At 37.8% G+C, this 22,805-nt stretch overlaps 1 long non-coding RNA gene across 1 annotated transcript; it reads right to left on the reverse strand.

Annotated features, from left to right (window-relative positions):
• Positions 1-21,012: 21,012 nt before the first annotated feature.
• Positions 21,013-22,370, reverse strand: LOC143594354 (uncharacterized). Its single transcript, XR_013146325.1, has 3 exons — positions 21,930-22,370; positions 21,387-21,854; positions 21,013-21,316 (listed from the first exon to the last, which is right to left on the reverse strand). It is a non-coding gene; the product is annotated as an uncharacterized LOC143594354 (long non-coding RNA).
• Positions 22,371-22,805: the final 435 nt, after the last annotated feature.

The raw sequence follows: 22,805 nt of genomic DNA on the forward strand, positions 1-22,805 counted from the left end.
TTTATTTAAAACTTGAACTCACTTAGCTTAAGCTGACTTTGTGTGCATGTTAGTGTGAGTTTCAGGTTAGGGAGAGGATGCCTTGTCGCTTAGACGTGCACGAAGTTACTGGTCGGTGAAGGGCATACGGGAATTGAAGATTTTATTATTAAACATTTATTTTAAAAATTTTTATTTAAAGTTAATTATGTTGGTTTTGGGCAAAATTCCCGGGTTTTGGGAACTCATTTATTTATTTACGTTTTCCGCCGAATTATACTCTGTGATTCTTATTTTAATGAAAAGAATTGTTTTCAAATTTAATTATTTTTACTAGTGTTTTGAATGATTACCAACTGTGTGGTTCCCGGGATTCGGGGCCTTACAAGTTGGTATCAGAGCCATGGTTCGAGGGATCCGAGCATCCCCGAATGCTTGGACTCGAACTGTAAGAGAAAAACTAGTATGCCCACCGCGAGTAGCTGCACGCCAAGAGGTAACTTTAAATTATTAGTTATTCCGTTAAGTTTAAAAGTTTCCAGTATGTGATTAATTGTCTAAGTGTTAGATAGGAGGCTAACGAGGTTAGGGGCAGGGGGTGTTTAAGACGGGTAAAGTAAACGACTAATTACATTTGATCAACGTCATTAGCAGTTTACCCTTACCTTACATGTTCTAAATGCCACTTGTACTTGACCGTGTTAAAATTCTGTCTTTGTAGGGATAAGTCATGGTTAATACTCGAGCTGCTAAGAGAGGTGGTCCTAGTGTTCGCGGCCGTGGTCGTAAGCCACGTGCCGAAACCGAGAGAGAGATTCCTACTCCCCAGCGGGAGGAGACCCCGATTCTTGAGGAGGGGGATAACCCCGCCTTAGATCTTGCTTTGCGTGCGGCTATCGCGGATGAGGTTTACCAGGTGTTCCATAGCGCCATTCCTGAGATCGTTGCTGAGGCCGTCAGGGCCATGGAGGAGTCACTGGTTGGTAAGGGTTCGGATAGGGGAAGGAAGAGTAAGGAGGTGCAGGTCGAAGAGGAAGAGGAAGTGTATGTGTCGAGTGGGGATGAAGATGAGGTGCGGACTGTTAGTGTATCGACCCGGGGTTGCTCGTATGGTGACTTTAAGAAGTGCGACCCCCCTTCCTTTGATGGTACTAAAGACGCTTTGGCAGCGCATCAATGGGTGAGAGAGATGGAGGCCGTTCTGAGGGTTAGTAAGTGCAAGGGGGATGACATGGTCACTTATGCTACCGCCTCGTTTCGTTCCGAGGCATTATGTTGGTGGGATAATCTGGTGCATGCGCTGAATGTTACGTGTTTGGGTTGTATGTTTTCTCGGTCCTGAATGTTATTATAATGTTATATATATATATATATATATATATATATATATATATATATATATATATATATATATATATATATATATATATATATATAGGAATGCACGTATAGAGATGCTCATACGTAAGGATGATTATTTATTAAATGTGATGACCTAACTGATGTATTTCCGTTTACAGTTTTAAAAACCGTTGGAATGATTATTAAGACTTTTGTTACTTATTTAAAACTTGAACTCACTTAGCTTAAGCTGACTTTGTGTGCATGTTAGTGTGAGTTTCAGGTTAGGGAGAGGATGCCTTATCGCTTGGACGTGCACGAAGTTACTGGTCGGTGAAGGGCATACGGGAATTGAAGATTTTATTATTAAACATTTATTTTAAAAAAAAAATTATTTAAAGTTAATAATGTTGGTTTTGGGCAAAATTCCCGGGTTTTGGGAACTCATTTATTTATTTACGTTTTCTACCGAATTATACCCTGTGATGCTTATTTTAATGAAAAGAATTGTTTTCAAGTTTAATTATTTTTACTAGTGTTTTGAATGATTACCAACTGTGGGGTTTCCGGGATTCGGGGCCTTACACAAGGTGTCGGGCCTGTGGCCGTCGACCACCCTGCCACCCCAAGGGCTGGCCCTGAGGACGACTACTGTGTACGAGAGGAGGAGAGCAACAAGTTATATTAGTGGGAGAGCTACTTTGGTTGACAGAAGAACCAAGAATACGCGCATGCACGTCAACTATATTTATTTTGTTTTTGATGAGTTGCAAATATATTTTATTTTTTGTTTTGTTTTGTTTTGGAGTACAAATAGCAAAATATTTTTGAGTTGCTAAGAGCATTCTCATCTATCCTTCAAAATTTTGTAAGAGGAGTTTGTAAATTACTGGATGGGGTTTTGAGTGGTTGTGAATGTAAATTTTAGGGTGGAGAGAGAAAAAGGCAATGTTGTAAAAGTAGGTTTCCAAGGCCGACTACTCCCCGAGTACTCGCTACAAGGTATGTCGCCGAGTGAAGTTTCTTTAATTCCGCCTAGTTACTAAGAATCGATTAAAGGTGGTCAAACTCAGCCAGAATCACATCTAGTCGGTGAACTTGGGCCGATTTTGACTTTAAAAAAATAAAACATAACTCGTATTTCTTAAATATTAAAGAATAAATATCATTTGTTTACTTATTAACTAACAATTTTTAAAATATTTATTATTTTAAATTGTATTTCTCTTATTTATATTGATATTCACCAATTTTGTTATAAATATTAGTAAACTTATGATATATATATATATATAATATCTAAAAATTAGTTTTCTTTATATTTAACATGTCCGAGTACTCCCCGAGTACTCCGAGTACACCCAACTCCCCGGTCAGTCGCCTAAGGTCTGTCTAACGACTTTTGCAACCTTGAAAAAAGGTAGTTTTTTTGTAAATTTTGGGAAACAAAATTTACTCCTATTTATTTTTTAATATTTGTTGAATTGGTTGTGAGTAGAGCAGAGAGAAACTGTAACGATAAAAGTATAAAAAATATTCTTTAATTAAGCAGGAGAGAAAATGTAGTGTTTTTTTAGTGTAATTATAGAGATATGGATAGGCTGAGAATGCTCTTAGGTTGATGAACTAGACAATATGTGTTGATTTATTGATTTTGGTTGTTGACTGGATGTGGTAATTTACGTGTTTGTCTTAATATTGATTTTGAATTTATGTGCATTGTTGTTGGTTGTGTTTAATTATTTGTTTTGTTGTTCTAGGCACACAGAGATATCCCCTAGGTCTGATAAAATTATTCTAGATTGTTAATCGGTAGGTTTTCGATCTAGTTCTTGAGTATAGAGATGATTCGAGTTTAAGAACAATTAAAACTAATCAACTAAAATATGCATACTTGCATGGTTACTAGAAATATGATTCGAGTTCGATTATGCGTTGTGAGCTCTTCATTTTGGGTTTGTCTTCGTCATACTCAACTCTGGAAGCTTCTTCTACGCAAGACAGACAGTTGCATACATCGTAAGATATGTGCCCTGTGTGTTGAGTTGGCGTTGGTGGTGGTATGGTTTGCATCTTGTTTATTGTTGGGAATATGTTTCTCCGTTCTTGGCTTGAGAACTTGATCTCAACCATTCCATCTTGATGCTTGACAAACTCTGGGGTTGTGGTTATCTGAACAGGGGTTTGCTGGATTTTTTCGTAATTTGTTATCCATTTTTCTAGTAACAGTTTTATCAACTCTTCTCTTGATAACTGTTTTGGAACATATGAGCAGGTTGGCATGGCGTTGGAATCAACATCTGTCACACCCCAACCTAAGGCGGAAATGCCGGGACGTGATCTGATTGCTCACACCTCGAAGATACTATCATACATAAAATGTGACAATATCTAATTAATTATTTTATTGAAAATAAATACACACAATATCCAAATAGAACAAACAATGTAAATACATGAATGTAATCTCAAATAATGATTATCTTGTTTATATCCTAAGGTCTTGTCTAAGTGTCCAACTTCAATCTTCAATACAAAGCATCCTGCATATGCGTAGAAAATGGAGTTTGTCAACAACACATGTTGAGTGAGATGATCACCAATTTTGACACAACAAATAATTATATAATAAATAAGTAATAAATGATAAATATTAAATACTCAAACCAATCTATGTGATAATAATCAATCAAATCTTAACAAACCATGTATATAACCAAATCGTGCTAGTGTGCCAATGAATCGTTGCCAAGCGAATCGGGCATTAATTTCAATGACTAAAATTGCCGTTTTACCTTCACCAAGCGAACCGGGCTCCAGTTACTAAGACGGTCGTATGATTATACTAATGAGAACCCTATACAAAGGGGATATGTTGGACCTCTCCAAATGTTGTCAAGTAAACAATTAAACATGTAGCAATTGGCAAATAGCATTCAACTGATATTCACACAATGATTATGTTTGCAAGTTTGTGTATATATATAGAATAGAAAATATGAGTAAGTACGCATATGTCCTCCAAACATTTGAAAACAGTGGATAAAAAGGGGAATGATCAAACTCACCTTAGATTAAAGGCGAGTGATTAATAATTAAGATAAACGAACTAAAGATTAAGCGATTCGTCCACTACGCATCGAACGAGATTAATGATCAGAACTTGAAACTTTGAGATTTGATAATATAAGTAAAAATAAACTTAATGCCGCTAGAATAGATCCAAACGGACATCTAGAACTCCAGTTATGTTAAATTAAATATTTAAGCGAGCTTGTACTGACCAGAATCCGAACAGTGAGTCGGAAGTCGGGTTTTGGTCAGTAGCCTTAAAATTATGTTACGAGAATAAAATTCTTCTGGACCAAACGTTGAATCCGACCAGAAATATGAGAAAACGTTAAGTCAAACATGTTGACTATTTTGCCCTTTAACAGGTTTTAAGAGAATTGACCAGTCAACACCCTTCAACCACCAAAATTGATTGAAGGTTATTTACTAGAGAATATATATGAACGATTTCTATATTTAAAACTTACCCGGAAAGTGAAAGGATCAAGAGAAACGAAGAGTCAAAGATCATAAAGCAATCAAAGTCAACGAAAAAGTCTTGTATCTTCAACGAATACGCAAAAACCGAAGGGTTTGGTGATGGTCAAGGTAGGTGACAGCTGGGATTTGTGTATTAGGGTTTAGGGATGATTTGAGGCAGAGAAATAATGATATGTTTATATAGGATTCACTAAATCGAACTAAATATGGTAACTAACTCGTTTAAGAACCGAATGGGCCTTTAATGATCAAATCAATAGAATAACCAGAGGATTTCGTTCTTGGACAAGGTTTAATTTATATGGACATGTATCTAGGCTTTAAGGGACTTCTTGGGGCTTAAAACACTTGATTTCGTCCAAAAATAAGCGATTTCGAGCCAAAAACGAACTAGGAAACGATTTTAAACAAAACGATATGAATAGCTTGCCTATAGCGCCGCGCGGTGGGGGAGGGCCATCCCACCACGCGGTGCTCCGGCCAAAATGGGAGGAATTTGATTTTTTACGCTTTTAGTCCTTGTAGTTTGAGAATTGGATGATTAATGAATCTTTTATGCATAAATTAAGAATTGAACATCTTTTAAAGTATGAAGGGCCTAAAGTGAATATTAGAAACTTAAAGTCTTATAAATATTTGATTTCCAATAACAATAAAGATCTAAAAATGTTTCCGGTCGAGTTATGAGTAAACGAATACGGTTTAGAAAATCTGAAATGTTACAACATCGATGAATAACGCGTATCCAGCGTTATCATTTCCTGGGACCATGATGTCTACGGAGTAGCAATATATAAGGGTTTCCCACCTCATCACCAGATTACCAAGCAGAATTCCCACCATTAACCCCGTTTGAGAAACCTGATCAGAAAGCCAAGCGCTCATGGAAGATACAAAATTCTTCCATCATGACACCAAGTGGTCCCTCAAACTCTACCACTGCAGCAGAAGCAACTTTAAACAGGCAAAGTGAAAATGCTATCGGCCAGAATAAAGTTCTCACAACCATCCTAGCTCAACAAGACAACTTCAGCAGAACCCAAGAAGTCCTGGTCAACAGACTTCAAGGTCTAGAAAACATCATCTATGAAGTTAAAACAAAGATTCTAAACCTCCACCAAGAGCTGATGGAAATGGTTAGGAACACTCCTGCTATGCAGACGTCAATGACTCTCTCACACAAAGAATCAGAGATGAAGTTTCTCAAGGCTCAGCTAGCAGACCTTGAAAGACAACACAAGCAGCAAAAGGTCTCAACAAAGGTTGATGATCCATGGAGATTATCAACCTCACCGTTTGCAAGACCTAGCTTTGACCCACAACCTTTAGCCAAGGCTCCATTCTCACAATCCTCACCATCATTAATCCTATGGTCTAACCAAACGAGCAAGTCACAAAGAAGATACCCACCTAGAACCACGGGTACCTCTTCCAGCAACCCTTCATCATCAAAAGCCAAAGAGACATTATAGAAGCATGCTTCATCGGTTGTTCCAACAGATTTACCGATTCCAAAAGAAAACCCCATCACAACCCTATTACACAAACTAGCCACAGAAAACTCTCCAAGAGTCCTGCCATGTATCGCCTCCAACATGACTGTCACTTCAGATGATGAATCTGATAATTCAGAAGACGAGGAAATACCCAACCCAAGTGAAGCATTCGAGTACTTGTTCATGAATGAACAAGAAACCACGGTCAGAAACGATATCGATTCAGATGTCGAAGACGCAGCTTCACAGACAGAAACCCTGAACAAACCAAACATCCCAAGATCGGATTCCAACATAAAGTTCACCTTTGATGACATTCCCCCATCACAGTGGCGTGAAAGAACTGTTGAAATGCATACGTGGTGTGCAGCTGAACTACAATACTACGAAATTTATGTCGTCATTAAAAGATTCTAGGACAGGTGTCAAGGAAGTCTTAGAGACTGGTACCCAAGTCTTGGTGAATACAGACAAATACAGCTTCAACAGCTCCGATCACCAGAATAACTCACACACGTGATACATAATGAATTCATTGGGAATCCCCTTAATCATAAGGTTCATGCACGTGATGAATTCTTAAAAATGAAGTGTTGTTCATTCCCCACAAAAGATCTCGAAAAACATTATAACTGTATGTCTGAATGGTTTTACTGTCCTAATGGCGTAGACGACGCCAATCTTGTAACGCCCGTAAAATTTCGTTGAGAAAGGAAAATGATGCTTATGCATTGTATGATTCTATTTTGTTACCGGGACTTGTCTTGAATCTTCGGGGGGGCTCCTAGACGAGCCCATAAGTTGAATTACTTAATTTTCATTCAAGTGTCGCAACTTTCAACTTGGAAGGGCCAGAACGTAACATTTTATATTATAATCAAAAAACCCAAAACCCTAGCCTCCATGTTCTGCGATCGGCAGCTGCAAGGCTCCCATACCATCCGATTTTCTTTTTTCCAGCCAACATTAGGGTGTAAAAATCTAATTCAAGGTTAGTCTCATGTCCCCTCTAGTCTTTTACACCTTAAACCATCCTTATACATCGCGTATTGTTCGTTAAGGTTGAGTTTTGATGATAACAGATTGCTGCAGATTCGTATACGTTTATTGTAGGGTCTGTAACTCGTTGAAAATTTATTCTTTTTGATCGATTCTTGTTTCTATGATATTCTACTTTGAGTCTAGTTTCCAGAAAGGTATAATACGTAATTTTTGGACGAGATTTGAATGGTTTTTATGAATTTATAAAATCAAGTGTCAAAGCTGATGCGGGAAGACGGATTCTGGTCTGTCTTTCCGACGTCATAACCTTTTTTCGACAAGTCCAAATTGGTTGGTTCCACTTCTGGAAGTTAGTGTTTTGAGTTAGAAACCAAACCCAATTGGAATCGTTTAATTTGGTTTGGTAATGAATTTTATAAAAATAAAACCATTTTGTTGCGCGCTGAAATAGCTGCACATACCTTTCTGTGTTGGAAGAATTTTTATGATTTTTGGGTCCAATAGAAAAATATAATAAAAATATTTTTATAAACCTAAGACATTTATTAAAGTCTGGTAAAAATTTAATAATTTAATTCAAAGGTTATCCTATGTAATTAAATGCATCTTCGCATTCTAAAATCTGCACGTTTTACTCGTTATTAATCAACAAGTTCGTTTTAGGCTTAACCGGTGGTTTTGGTTAGTTGAAAGGTTTTAGGGGCCTTGGGCCAAGTGTTGGGCCTCGGGCCAAGTGTTGGGCCTCGGGCCAGAGTGTTGGGCCTTGGGCCAAGTTGTTGGGTCTTGGGCCAAAGTGTTGGGCTTGGGCGGCCCATTAGGCAAGTGTGTCCTTGCGGTCTAGATTAGTAACGCGTTGTGTATAATTTACAAGCCCTTACTTGTGAGTGTGCACTTAGGGATTTCCTAGCTCGTTGCAAGTGTTTGATCGATTCCAGGTGAGTTCATGATGCCCTTTTTACTCTTTTACGTTTTGGGCTAGCATACACACCGAAATGCAATTTTAAACGATTCTACTCGTTACAATGATTTGAATAGTTTTACATGGTCTCACTTGTGATGGTGCATTTTGAAAGCTATATTTGAATTATTTTATATGGCTTAGGATATTTTAGACTCGTTCATGGTCTTGTGTCCTTAAGGTTACATACACTATTGATGGTCTAGACTCGAGGACGTTAGTAGACTTGGTAGTAATTGAATATGAATAGACCTATCTACTTAGTTCCCGTATGGGATATATATATATATGTATGTATGTAGGAATATATATGTACATGTACGTATATATGGAGGTATGTATTTACGTATGAGGATGTGTTACCTTATAGCCTACGATTGTGTAATGATATTTAGTTCCTCGTGACTAAGAATGATGTATGTAGGCTTATTGATGTGTGTGTGCATGGTGATTCACGGCTGGGTCAAATATATTACTCGGGTTATACCCGTGGTGGAGAGGCCTGTGTGACGTGATCATCATTTTGGCCGGTCAAATATATTACATGGGTTTTAAAATCCCGTGGTGAAGAGGCCCGTTGATGTTGAGCCGTGATCGGGTCAAATATATTACTTGGGGAAGACCTGGGGTGAGGAGGCCTGTATCACGTGCTTGGATGTATGAGCCGAGATCGGGTCAAATATATTACTTGGGGAAGACCCGGGGTGAGGAGGCCCGTATCTCGTGCTTGGATGTATAAGCTGTGACCGAGTCAAACATATTACTCGGGTTTGACTCGTGGTGGAGAGGCTCGTGTCACATGCTTAGGTCTTACCGCGTCCGGGTCAGAAACATTACTCGAGTCTTGACTCGTGGTGGAGAGGCCCGTGTACGTGTGTTCGACGATGATTGTATTACTTGGTGAATTATATATAATTTATTTTATTTATACCTTCTCTATTGTTTATAACTATAGTTTTGAAATAAAGAATGAATTATTGTTTATGAAAACTTGAACTCACTCAGCTCAAGCTGACTTTGTGTGTATGTTAGATTGACATTCAGGTTGAGGATTAGAGATTTCCGCTTGGACGTGCTAGAGACTACTCGGACGGTTGAAGGCACATCTAGTCGAAGAATTAATAACGCAAACTGTTTCTTTTAGTTTATTACCATAAGTATTTAAATTTTGATTTTGGTCACTTTCCCGGGTTTTGGGAATTTTGATGTTATCTATTCCGTTGTTTACTACTCTGAAACGATTTTAATGAGATGAAGATTTCAAACAAAACGCATATTTTATTTACAATTGATTTTGGACACCTGTACCCATGTTTTGGGATTTTTAATACTTAAACTTTTCCGCTGTTATTTACTTTGAACTTGTTTTAAATACAAAGAATCGTTTGGTTTTAAATTTTTGTGAATTTGTGGATGAGATTTTCAACTGTAGGATTCCCGGGATTCGGGGTCTTACAATTCTCAAACAGATCTTCCTACAATCTTTTCCATAATCCCTCTGTAACGAAGCAATTATAACTCTAGAAAGCAGGAACGTGACATCCGCACAGGCATCACTAGGAGAGCTATATCAGCTCATTACAAACGCTCTAGCCAAGCTTTGTAATCAGAAAAGATACATAAGTGATTATGAAAAGACGAGCAGTCGTCTTGGCTCAGCCTGCAATGATAGTCATCTTAAAATCAAATGCAAAGATGAGTCATCTGCAGCTGTTCTAAAAAACCCCACTTTCCGAAAAAACATAACAAGCATTACTCTTAAAGAAGAAAATTTTCGAATAAAAAGTGGAAGTTTCTAAGGAAGAAATTCTTTAGAGAAAAAAGCACAGACAGGTGCTACATTTGCAACCGGAAAGGCCATTTTGCAAGGGACTGCAAAGATAAGAAAAAAACCCAGGCCTTACTCTAGACAATAAACCAGGTACAGCGAGTCGATATCTCAGATTTGGAGTCGTTGTACTCACTCGATGATGAACCAGGAGATAGAGCAATATGTTTGATCTGCTATTCTGATTCAGATGATGAAACAGAAACAGACTGTTCGGAAGCCAAAGCAGTGACGATCGTCCAATGCTTATGGCAACAGCTAGAGAGTTGCATTGAAGACCTACAATTCCAGAACCTCTAGTCAAGTTCGATCTATTGCTTAATCAGCACACAAACCCCATCCCAATAATTGCATTATTAGTGCCCCCACAAACAATGTTTTACAACTGCCAATGGCCAGACATTCTCCATTGACAAAATCACAAAGCCAATATACATTCAACTATTTCCCAAGTGCGTTATCAGACATAAGTTTTTGGGATCTAGCCTCCATGGTAGAGACCTTCTCCTTGGATGGAATATTATTTTCCAGCTACCAGAAATGAGGTTTTTTTTGGTTACAATGGTATTAAGTGGAAAAAAACATGTCAATTCATATACCACAACCCCTTGTCTCCATGAAAACCCACACTCTTCCCATCACAAAGAAACCCAAGAAACACACCGTGTCCCCACTTCCCTGTCAGCATTATCAAAACAAACAGTATCCCGGTCCCCCATAGCAAAAGAGAATCCAATTAAGTGGATTGAAAAGAAAGTGCATGCTAGAAAAGGAAAAGAAAGACAAGAGTCAGTTGATATGATGCCAACTTTAAAGATTCCTATGCAAAGTGACAAAAGAATCCTTCAGCCTAAAGCTAGTGATGAGCATTGGGCAGTAGCCCTAGTTGCAGAAGATGAAAAAGGTGTCAGAAAAATATGTGGATACAAGAGTGGCACGTTCGAAATGTCAGAAAAAAGTTATCACTCCATGATAAAAAAAATATCTTGACGGTCAAAAAGGATTGGAAGAGTTCCATATTCATCTTAATGGTCACAGCTTTTTGATTGAACTAGATATGCCATCTTTTTTAAATGAACAGTTGTTACAACTCAAGAAAGAAGCCCTCCTAGATGAACAGTTGCTACAATGGGCTAGCTGGTTCTCCCAGTATTCCTTTACAGTTGTCCACGTCAGCAAAGAAAATAATATTCTCAAGAAAGATTTGCAACTGTGACCACGAGTCTATAAATACCAAAAGCCCAAAAAGGATCAGCACAACCAATCCTTACCCACCATCTCCATGATGTCCCAAGCCAGCTCATCCACCACCACCACCACCGACAAGACAGAAATCAAAGAAGAGTTCAAGCAGAAAGGCGTACTGGAAGAAATCGTTGAAGTAATTACAGATCTAACATTCAAAGAAAGATCTAAGATAATTTACAAAACATTCACTACAATCCTACTGAAAAATCATGCAACAGTTTTAGACGGGATAAAATTCCACCCAGATTATCCTTTCCTAAACATCATTCACTTTGAAAAGTTGCTTAACCTCCCCAAGGAAGCTCTGTATTTCTTCTGGCACTTGTTTGAATCATTCTACATTGCCATATCCTTTGACAATGAAGATCTCCACCTATACTTACTAAATTATCAGTTTGGAGATGTACCAGCAGAGAAGAAACATACCCTTACTCTTCTCCAATGGTTCTTACCAATCCACCAATGGGTTGGTTGCGTAACTAACTCCCGCCTCAGATACAGTGTCTGGTATTTCAGAAGGCTGGGAAATTTCATACCAGCATCAACAATCAACAGGGATCAGGCAGTCATCTACCATTCTCCGTGTACTTTCCTTCACAGCTCTAATAACATAAATCTAGCCTCAATCGGATTCAAAAGAAATTTCCCAAACGAATGGATGAAATTAAGAGAATGTCTAGGACGTGCAAATGGAGTTGATATCAAGAAATTAAGCCCTAACATCAGAGAAAACATAAAAATCTGGGGTATTGATCATCCTTACATAAAGTTGTGGAAAAGAACCCATGTTGAATATATCCACACCCACATTGTTGCCCTCAACAAAGAAGAATACGAGGAGCTAGAAGATGAGAAATTCTACTATGAACCAAGCAATAGAGTTCGTTCCCCAACATCAAACCTAGACCTAACAGAAGAGTATGATCCTAGAGAAGACTACCATGACCCATATGAAGATGATCCATCTCATCCAGATTCAAGATGGAAGTAGTCTTAATCCACGGAAAAAGTCAAATAATAATTGTGTGTCTTGTATAATATCTTCTTAATTATGTATTAAGTGTGTTGTTTAACACTAATCACTCTTAAAGTGGTTAGTTAGGTTTAGTCCATGTGAAAGGACTACGATGTCATGGCTTATGTCATAGGGATTTTTACATATTTCCCCTTCCTAAACCTTTGAAATTACATATTTTCCCAAAATACAAGTTTTTAATCCAAAATGTACAATGCTCTTTAAGCATGGTTTAGGAAAATATGTAATTTCAAAGTTTAGAAAGGGGAAATTTGTAAATGTCCCGTCATAAGTTATGTCTTTTTATAGGGTTAGGTAGCATTTCCTTGCCTATAAAAGGAAGGCTCCTCCTCACTTGTAAACCATCCCTTGAAAGAAATAAAAACTTCTTTCTTATATTTTCTCTCTATATCTCTCTTTAGTTCTTGAGTGTTCTTGAGTTATCTAACTTGAGTTCTTAAGTTCTTGGTATCACCCCTGCCTCTCTGATATCTTGGTATCAGAGCCATACCCTCGGCTCCAGTTCTCCTGTACTAAAGGTTCGGATTAGTATGCTCTGTGTCTGCCGTCTTTGAACGGATCTCTCACAACAGAAAACCAACCGATAGTTAAGGTCTAAAAGAACGACTGGTACTGTTCCCTCCAAGATCCCTGTTAGAAGTCTAAAAGAACCTGCAGTGAGTGGTAAGTCGACAAGAGGTCGCAGTGAAGTCTCGTATCACGGTGTGAAGACTAAACAGTGTTAAAGACAGTCTGATATCCAGTCATGTTCGGCCAAACACTATCTCGTTCCAGTTCTAGCCTACGTCAGTCATCAGCATCCAAAATAGATCAACTATATGAAATATCACATATTTCTGATGATTCTAAAATACCTATTACTAGTATGCCTTTAATAAATCCTTATAATGTCTTTTCTAAACCCTCAAATTCATTATCCAAAAAAGTCAAAAAAATTAATTGGTTCTACTTCCAACCCCCATGTAAAAGAGTTTGTCCAAACCTCCAAGTTTGATTCACATCAACTCCTAGCCACAACCTCCAAACACCTTGTAACCCTTTCCCTACCGTCAGATCTACCCAGAATCTGTCAAGCCCAAGGTTACACACACATCCACTTTGGTGCAATCCCATTAGCCCTTACCTTTCACGGAAGAAAAGGTTTACCGGTGTTCTCCCGTATAGCCCTTGCTGATATAAGATTTGTTGAATACCAACATGCTTGTATAGGTACTATACAAACCACCTTGAACGCAGGCACTATGTTTGTCACGTTCTAACCAAACTTCTACATGTCTATAAATGACCCATCTCTCCTCACAGCCCTAAAGGCACAAATCCAAATTAGTGGAACCCCCCAAGTAAATACTTTCCAGGCAACCTTCCACTACCAAATGGCGTACAGAGTACAAAACCACTCTCTAGACATCATGGTCCTAGGACAAGATAGCGCTGGAGACGCGTTATTCATCGATGTTGATTCTAACGCCATGCCAACCTGCACATATGTTCCAAAACGGTTATCCAGAGAAGAATTGATAAAACTGTTACCAGAAAAATGGATAACAAATTATGAACAAATCCACTAAACCCTTGTTCAGACAACCACTACCCCAGAGTTTGTCAAACATCAAGATGGAATGGTTGAGATCAAGTTCTCAATCCAAGAACGGAGAAACATATTCCCAACAATAAAAATGATGCAAGCCATACCACCACCAACACCAACTCAACACACAGGACACATGTGTTACGATGTATGCAACTGTCCGTCTTGCGTAGAAGAAGCTTTCAGAGTTGAGTATGATAAAGACAAAACAAAAAAGAAGAACTCACAATGCTCTCTAAAGAAGAGGTATGAAGATGGAGACCCCAACGTTGGTTTACTAGGTGAACCATCCAGCAAGTTTGACTACTATGTCCTTTATGGTAGTTCAAAGCAGAAGAAAAACTCAAAACCAGAACCCTACAAACAATCACCTCAACCAAGCATGCCTCCCAGCAATCTGGAAAGATGTTTCGTAATCACCCCTGCCTCTCTGATATCTTGGTATCAGAGCTCTTATGCATTCTTGCACAAAAAACCCCTGGAAAATTAGCTAGGCATTGTTTGATAGTTGGGTGATCGATAACTCGGGTTCGATTGTTTGTTCGTGTCTAGAGTTTCCTAGGAATTCAGTATTTAAGATATTTTCAGCTTCATAATTAAAGGGTTTTAATATATAAAAGGCTTTACATCTGATAGCTGTGAGTTTTGGTATCGATCCATCTTAGCACTTTACCACTTGTCCCAATTTGAATTCAGTTTATCATCCTTAGCTGGAGGTTTATCAGGTTAGAGTCGGGACTTCAATCAGTAGCCAGAATTAGGATTTCATAGCTTGTGTCTAGGGATTCATACTTGGGTAACTCGTCTTTATTATGTTTGAAGTTAGAAAACCGATTTTCCCGTCCCTTTTCTTTCGTGTTAGTTCAAGTCTTAGATAAAGTTTTTTTATTTTTATTATTTATGAATTAATAATCAAAACCTTTTCAAAAACCAAAAATCACTTTAGATTAGTAATCTGTTAGGTTTATCATTTAGAAGTTTCCCACAGTATCCTATGTTCGATATCTGGACTTGCTTGCTTGATACAATACGACCGATACACTTATCGATTGTGTTCGGGTAATTAGGTAATTCTATTTTTAAAACTTGGTTGATTTCTAATAAACAAATTTTCAAACATCACTAACCAATTTATAAGACAATGAAATTATTCATATAAATACACTATTAAGATCACAAACGACATACTCATCCAATATGCGTCAATTTCTAGCACCATAGTTATTTCTAATGTCATATACTTCATCATGTATCATACTTCATCATGAATATTTGCCTCTTTATGTTTCTTTACAAGCTGAAAAGCATCACCATCAATAGTCAACCAAAGACAAGAATAATAACATGTTTGCATTTTCAAAATGACGTCCTAGTGGTAAAATATCACACAAAATTGTTTGACCACACGTAGTGGTAAAGTTTTGAAGGTGAAGACGATCCCAAAACCGGTGCTTTTAGGGTCTCGTTTTGGAAACTCTCGTTGGATATATAACGGTGTGGTAAGGATGAATTAGCCAATCATGTTTTTTTCCTTCATATTTATATTTTTATTTATGTAAAAAGTAATAATTGTGTAATAACTGAAAGGGTGTTATGGGGCATTTGACCACTAAGTCACTTTTTGCAAAACTAGTTCTTGCTGACTGAAACGCAACGTGTCGCACAATCCCCATACGTGCTTAGTTACCATTACGCATGATGTTATTACCCAATTTATTTAGCATAAAATTATTCATATAAAATACGATATTATGTTCACAATGTGAGAATGAAATTCTCTATATTGATTTTGAGAGATCACATCATATTATATACAGATTTAAAAAGCAAGAAAATAGAAAAGTTAATAACAAAAATAACTACTTTTGAATACACATGAATAGAGGAACTAATTTAGGAGAAATTGTTGAAGTTTGTTGAAGTTTCCATATTATCTTTTATCCCCCCCCTGCAAGCGAAACGGCAGCGGACAAAGTCGAAGCAATTTCTGAAAGTGTTCAAACTGAGGTCGTGGTAGGCTTTTAGTAAAGATGTCCGCAAGTTGCAGCTTGGTAGGAACAAACTGAGTATGTAATCTGCCTGACATAACTAATTCACAAACAAAATGATAATCCAAATCAATGTGTTTGGCTCATTTGTGAGACACCGGATTTTGGCTCATGAATAAGGTACTGCGATTGTCACATAAAAGATCTGGACGTGAGGGAGGAAGAGCATGTAGTTCCTTTAAAAGGTGAGTAATCCAGACGATCTCAGCTGTTGCATTCGCCATGGCCCGATACTCCGACTCACAACTAGACCGGGCCACCGTTGGTTGTTTCTTGGTGCTCCAAGACACTAAGTTACCTCCTAGGAAAATCGAATAACCATGCGTGGACCTCCGAGTCTCAATACATATTGCCGAGTCCGCATCCGAATACCCCAAAATAGATGAAGCCGTAGGACGACTAAACACGAGACCATGGAATATAGTACTTTTAACATACCTAAGAATCCATTTAACTAATTGAAAATGCTTTTCCGTGGGAGCATGCAGGTGTTGGCATGCAGCATGCTTGATTGACGGCATAAGCTAAGTCGAATCGGGTGATTGTTAAATATTGAAAGGCGCGACAATGGAATGATAAAAGGTTGGATCAGAATATGGGGTTCCATCCATGGTGAAGGTGTCCGAGGTTGATAAGAGAGTAGGAGCAGGTTTAGCATTGTATAAACCGACACGTGTGATAAAGTCATTGGCATATTTGGATTGAGTGAGAAAAAGAGTTGAGTCGGATTGGACAACCTCAAGACCAAGGAAATAGTTTAAGGAACCAAGGTCTTTGATGGCAAACTCGTTATGAAGACAACTCGTGAACATAGACAGAAGGGATGGTTTGTTTCCCATAAGAATAAGATCGTCTACGTAAACAAGCAGATACATAAGAGAGTCTCCTTGATGACAGACAAAAAGGGATGGATCGGCACGGCTGCAAGAGAAACCGAAGGACAAGAAGAAAGAGCTTAGATGTTGAAACCAAGCCCGAGGGACTTGTTTGAGACCGTAGAGAGCCTTATTAAGTTTGCAAACATGAGATGGGAATTTCAGGTCAACGAAACCCGGTGGTTGATCCATGTAGACGGTTTCAGAGAGAGACCCGTTGACAAAGGCGTTGTTCACATCGAGTTGGCGAAGAGGCCAGCCATTAATGACAGCTAACGAAAGAATGATGCAAATGGTGGATGCCTTTAAAACGGGATTAAAAGTATGTGTAAAGTCAAGACCCGGGATTTGTGGAAAGCTTGAGCTACCAGACGAACCTTGTGACAATCTAGCGATCCATTGGAATGATATTTGGTTCGGTAGACCCATTTTGAGCCAACAAACTGTTGTAGGGAAAAAAATGATTCGTCAAAACGAGCATGACGAGTGACGTACATACGAGAGGAGTAGGATTAAAACACTTGTAATTTGTATTGCGGAGCATAGCCATGAAGATACAAGGGAGACTATGAGGTGCGAGTTTATGTGGGGCATAGTCACGTAGATATGGGTAGACACAACATCCAAAAACTCGAAGATTGGTGTAGACGGGTTTAATAGAAAAAAGCATTTCAAAGGGAGATTTATCATTTAGGACCTTGGTAGGTAAACGATTGATGATATATGTGGCTGTACTAAACGCATCGACCGAATGAGAGGCGGGAATTCGAGCATGAAAGAGCATAGCTAAACCCGTTTCAACTATGTGCCGATGTTTTCGTTTGGCTCGTCCTTTTGTGGTGCTGTGTACGGACAAGAGAAGCGATGAAACGTGCCATTTTCATCAAAGATCTTGCATACATATTGATTGACAAACTCAGAGCCGCCATCACTTTGAAACACTTTTACTTTTCATGAGAATTGTGTTTGTACAAGACGCAAAAAATATTGCAACATGGTATAAAATTCTGTTTTTAATTTAAGCAGATATAACCATCAAAAACGTGAATAATCATCCACAAACACAACATAATACTTGTAGCCATCTTTGCTAGTGATTGGCGACGGTCCCCATAGATCACAATAGACGAGATCAAGAGGATGAGACGCACGTTTATCATTTAAGTTAAATGGTAATTTACGGGCCTTAGCAAGTTGACAAGATGAGCAAATATTTGGTTTTGGCAAAATTGAAGTAAATGACAAACAACCATGTTTCTTTAAAATGGAAATAATGTCATAGGCAACATGCCCTAAACGATTGTACCACAACTCAAATGCGGCTTTATTCGAAGAAATAGAAGCAACAAAAGCAAAAGATTTATCCCGAAGCACGTAAAGATCGTTCTTATACCGACCTTGAGCGAGAGGCTGGCTTGTCTTCCGATCCTGAATAATAAAAAACGTGTCTGAAAGTAAATTTTTGGTGATGGAGGAGACCAATAAAACATCATTCGGGGACATATTCTTTATAAGTGAGACATGCCCTTTATGAGTTATGGGAAGTGAGTGTCCATTAACAAAGAAAACAGAAGACCAACCCGTGTAAGGCAAGGAAGAATGAAGCTTACCAGCGTTGTCCGTCATGTGACGATCAGTCCCGGTATTCGCAGTCCAGTCGGGTCCTTCACTGGAGACATGACATTGAGCGTGGCAAGCACGAGCGAGACCCTCATCGCCAGAAGCGACTGCATAAAAGAAGAGAGTTTCAGGCACTTGTTGGCATAATAGCCGTTGGTCCCGCACAATTGGCAGTGAGGTGGTCTGTCTAACTCGTTAGAGTACCCGGGGGAGTGGTTGTTGGAACGAATAGAAGCACCGGAAGCAGGACAGGATCAGTTGGAGTTGGAGCCACGGGATCAAGAAGGCTGTTGTTGGGTAACAAAAGCGACACGAGCAGGGGTGGGTGGGTGCAAAGTGTTGAGAAATTGCTCCTAACTTTCCGTTTTGGTAAGAAGATCCCGTAAAGAGAGAGGATCCCGAGTGGTACGAATAGCCATAGACCAAGTCTCAAATGTAGGACCGAGACCACACAAGAACCAGTGGGTTTTGTCTTTATCGCTTATCGGGTGACCAATGGCAGAGAGTTGGTCACAAATAACTTTAAATTTTCAGCCAAACTCAGCGACGGTAGAAGAGCCACGGGTTAGTTGTCAGAGATTGTCACGCAAAAGATGCATTCGCTCCAAAGAAGCGTTGCTATAGGCTGCCTCAAGAGAAGTCCAGATCTGATGAGACGTGGAAAGACCCAGAATCTCGGCGACGGCTTCTTCAGTTAAAAAAGAATTTAGAATAAGGATAGCCTGTTGGTCACGATGAAGCCAGTCGTCATAAACCAGATTAGGCTGTTCTTCGAAGGCTAGAGTAATAGTTTTCGGTGATTGCGGGATAAAGCCATCAACATAACCGAGAAGCCGCTGATTTGCAAGGAGAGGAGTGATCTGATTATGCCAAAGTAGATAGTTGGTGGACGAGAGTTTTATGATGAGCATATGAAGGATGGTAGCCATGGGAAGGGAGGTTTCAGAAGAGGTGGAGGAGGATGATGAAGTCGACATTTTAGAAGAAGAGGGAAGGATGAATGGATCAATTGGGCTGTGATACCATGAGAGAATGAAATTCTCTATATTGATTTTGAGAGATTACATCATATTATATACAGATTTACAAAACAAGAAAATAGGAAAGTTAATAACAAAAATAACTACACTTGAATACATGAAATAATTTAGGAGAAATTGTTGAAGTTTGTTGAAGTTTCCATATTATCTTTTACACAACCCTAAACTCAACCAATGTGCGTTAATTTTTAGTTCCATACTTATTTATTAATGTTATATAAATCACGCATCATATCATTAGCAAGTATAATAGCCTGTTTTTGTTTCTCTACGAGTTACAAATCATCATCAATAGTCAACCTAAGGCAACCGTCTCATGTTTGTATTTTTTAAAAGGGGTTACTCCATAAAATAGTAACCAAGTTTTAAAGTTGTTCCAATCAGGTCACTGATAAAATTTTTTGTACCAATTAGGTCATTGAACTTTCATTTTTGTTCCGATCCTAGATATTTTACCTAGATAGCAGGTAATTTAGTTTTTTTTTTTTAATTTTGACTTTGAATAATATCTTTTAAAGGTTGCGAACATTATTAAAAATTGCGAAATATAATTTTAAAACTCCGAAAAATTGCTAAAAAGTTTGGAAAATTGCAATAAATTACGAAAATTTAAATATTACAGCCTTTTAAAATTCAGAAAAATTGCAAAAAAAATTACGAAATATAATTTTAAAATTCCGAAAAATTGCAAAAAAAAAGTTTGAAAAATTGCAATAAATTACAAAAATTTAAATATTACAGCCTTTTAAAATCTTGAAAAATTGCAAAAAAAATTTGCGAAATATAATTTTAAATTCTGATTATTTTTTTTTGAAAATTGCAAAAACCCACCACTTTCTTTATAAATATTAAAGCCTTTTATAAAAAATACCAGGTTTTTAACAAAAAATTGAAACCTTACAATCCTTTTAATTATATTGTTATATAAGAATATGACTAAATAATGATCAAATTTCAACTTTACCATGTCAAAATAAACCAAAGTATATAAAAACATAAAGAATGCACAAACGATCAACATACACCAAAAACCTTAAGATGTCAAAATAAATCCAAACGATTCCGATACGCCCAAATGGGTCAAAATACACTAAAATACCCCATAAACATAGACGAAATACACCAAAAATGCGCCAAATCGGGTATACTCACCTACTCTAGCCTCTCACGTGTCACACTTCTTGACTCCGCTTTTTTATTTCTACCTTTTGCTCTTGCCATCTTTGGTTGTGGATCTTTTTTCTCTTTCGTGCACGACCTGATGTTGTGTCCAGTTTCTTTGCAGTTTTGACTAGTCATTTTTCTTGTAGTTCCGACCTTTTTGTTCTTCTTGTTTTTTTTGTTCTTCTTTTCTTTCTCTAAAGGGTCTCTTTTCCTTTTCACCGTCGCTCTACCGGGCATTCATCTTTCTTTTGGAGGTAAGGGTTTAATATCATCTGTTTTAGGCCAATGCATACTTCCCTTCAACGGTTTGATATGATGTCTATATGCTTCCTTAAACATGTCTTTTGTAAACCAGTTGCTAACATAAGTTTCTGGGTTTATGTTGATAAACCTTAAAGCTGCTACCGTATGTACACAAGGGATGCCTGACAATTTCCATGATCTACATGTGCAAGTTTGTTCACGAATCTTCACTACATATGCATTTTTTTTACTCCTTACTTCAAAAATGTCGTTACCGCTTGGAATAACTTCATAGTGCCTACATTATCAACCCAAAAGTCTATTAAAATTCATAACAAGATACCAAAAGATAAAAATATAACCATTACCTTTGTTTCTTTTTAATATCTTCTAGTTTTTTTTCTGATTATAGGGCATACTTCATGTTCAAATCTTTCCGATTTTTTTGCCATTAAGAACATTCTACGCATCACAAATCTTCTAATATCTTCTAACATACTGATAATGGGCTTCCTTCGTGCGGTTCGTATGCGCGAATTGAAGCTTTCACTCATTCCATTCTCAAATGCATCACATGCCCTACCAACTTCAAAAAAAGCTCTTGACCAAGTAATCGGATTTCTTTCTATAAGATGATCATACGCACCTTTGCTACTATTTTTCAATTATTCCATATGCATTTCAAACCATTGCTTACTAGTAGACTTTGCAGCAGCCAAAAACAAATTTTTAGATTGAATGCCACGAAATTTCTTTATAAAGTTAGCATAAATGTGTCTTGTACGTTGCCTGTGCTCGGAACATGGAAATACACCCTTTACAGCCTCTATAATTCCCTATCAATAACAAAAACATAACATATAACTTATAAATAACAACAAATAGATAGGTGTATAATAAGTACAAAATACCTTATGTTGATCGGAAATTAAAGTTAGTCCAAGTCCACCTTCCATTTCAATGTCATCCCGCAATAGATTAAGAAACCATTTCCAGTTTTCCTTGTTCTCGACAGACACAACAGCCCATGCTAAAGGAAAAATATGATTATTGGCGTCTCTTCCAACAGCCGAGAGTAATTGACCATGATTTTTCAGAAAACATCCATCTAAACAAATAACTTTCCTACAACCATTGATAATCTGAAATAAATACCCAACTTTAACAGCTTTAAAACAAATATAGTAACCACTAAAATAAATACCTCCATTTGGCATCATTTCCACGGCCATCTTCACAGTACTCCCCGGGTTTATTTCCAATATCTCAGCTTGATAATCTGAAAGTCTTGCATAATGTTCTTTTAACCCACCCTCAAAATCATCCAATACTTTCTCTCTTGCTCTACCACATTGGCCGTGACTCACTTTGCATTGGTATTTTTTCATGATATCTTCTTGTATTTTCCTATAACTGATTCCGGTATTTTTAATTATTAGCTTGAAATATCGTTTTGCAATCCAAGTGTTTTGGTTAAAAATCGGGCTAAGGATCAATGAACCAAATTTGTATGTGAGGATTGGTGCTAGTATGAATTTGTGTAATCAAAGTAACAATTAAAGGCAATGAACACGATGATTTATACGAGGAAAAGCCCTTGGTAACTAGTATCCCGCCGGCATAAAAACCTCGGGTAGTGAAAAATATCACTACCAATTATATTGAACTTGAAAAGATTACAAATGGTGGAACAATAGCTGATCGTGTATACAAGTGTTTATGCTAAGTGTTCTAGGTGCTTAAGAGTTGTGTGTAGCAAGTGTCGTGATCAGCTATAGCTCAATGAT

The sequence above is a fragment of the Bidens hawaiensis genome, unplaced genomic scaffold, assembly GCF_021521415.1.
Source record: "Bidens hawaiensis isolate Kalapana, Puna unplaced genomic scaffold, B.hawaiensis_p1.1 tig00043535_1, whole genome shotgun sequence".
Taxonomy (NCBI): domain Eukaryota; kingdom Viridiplantae; phylum Streptophyta; class Magnoliopsida; order Asterales; family Asteraceae; genus Bidens; species Bidens hawaiensis.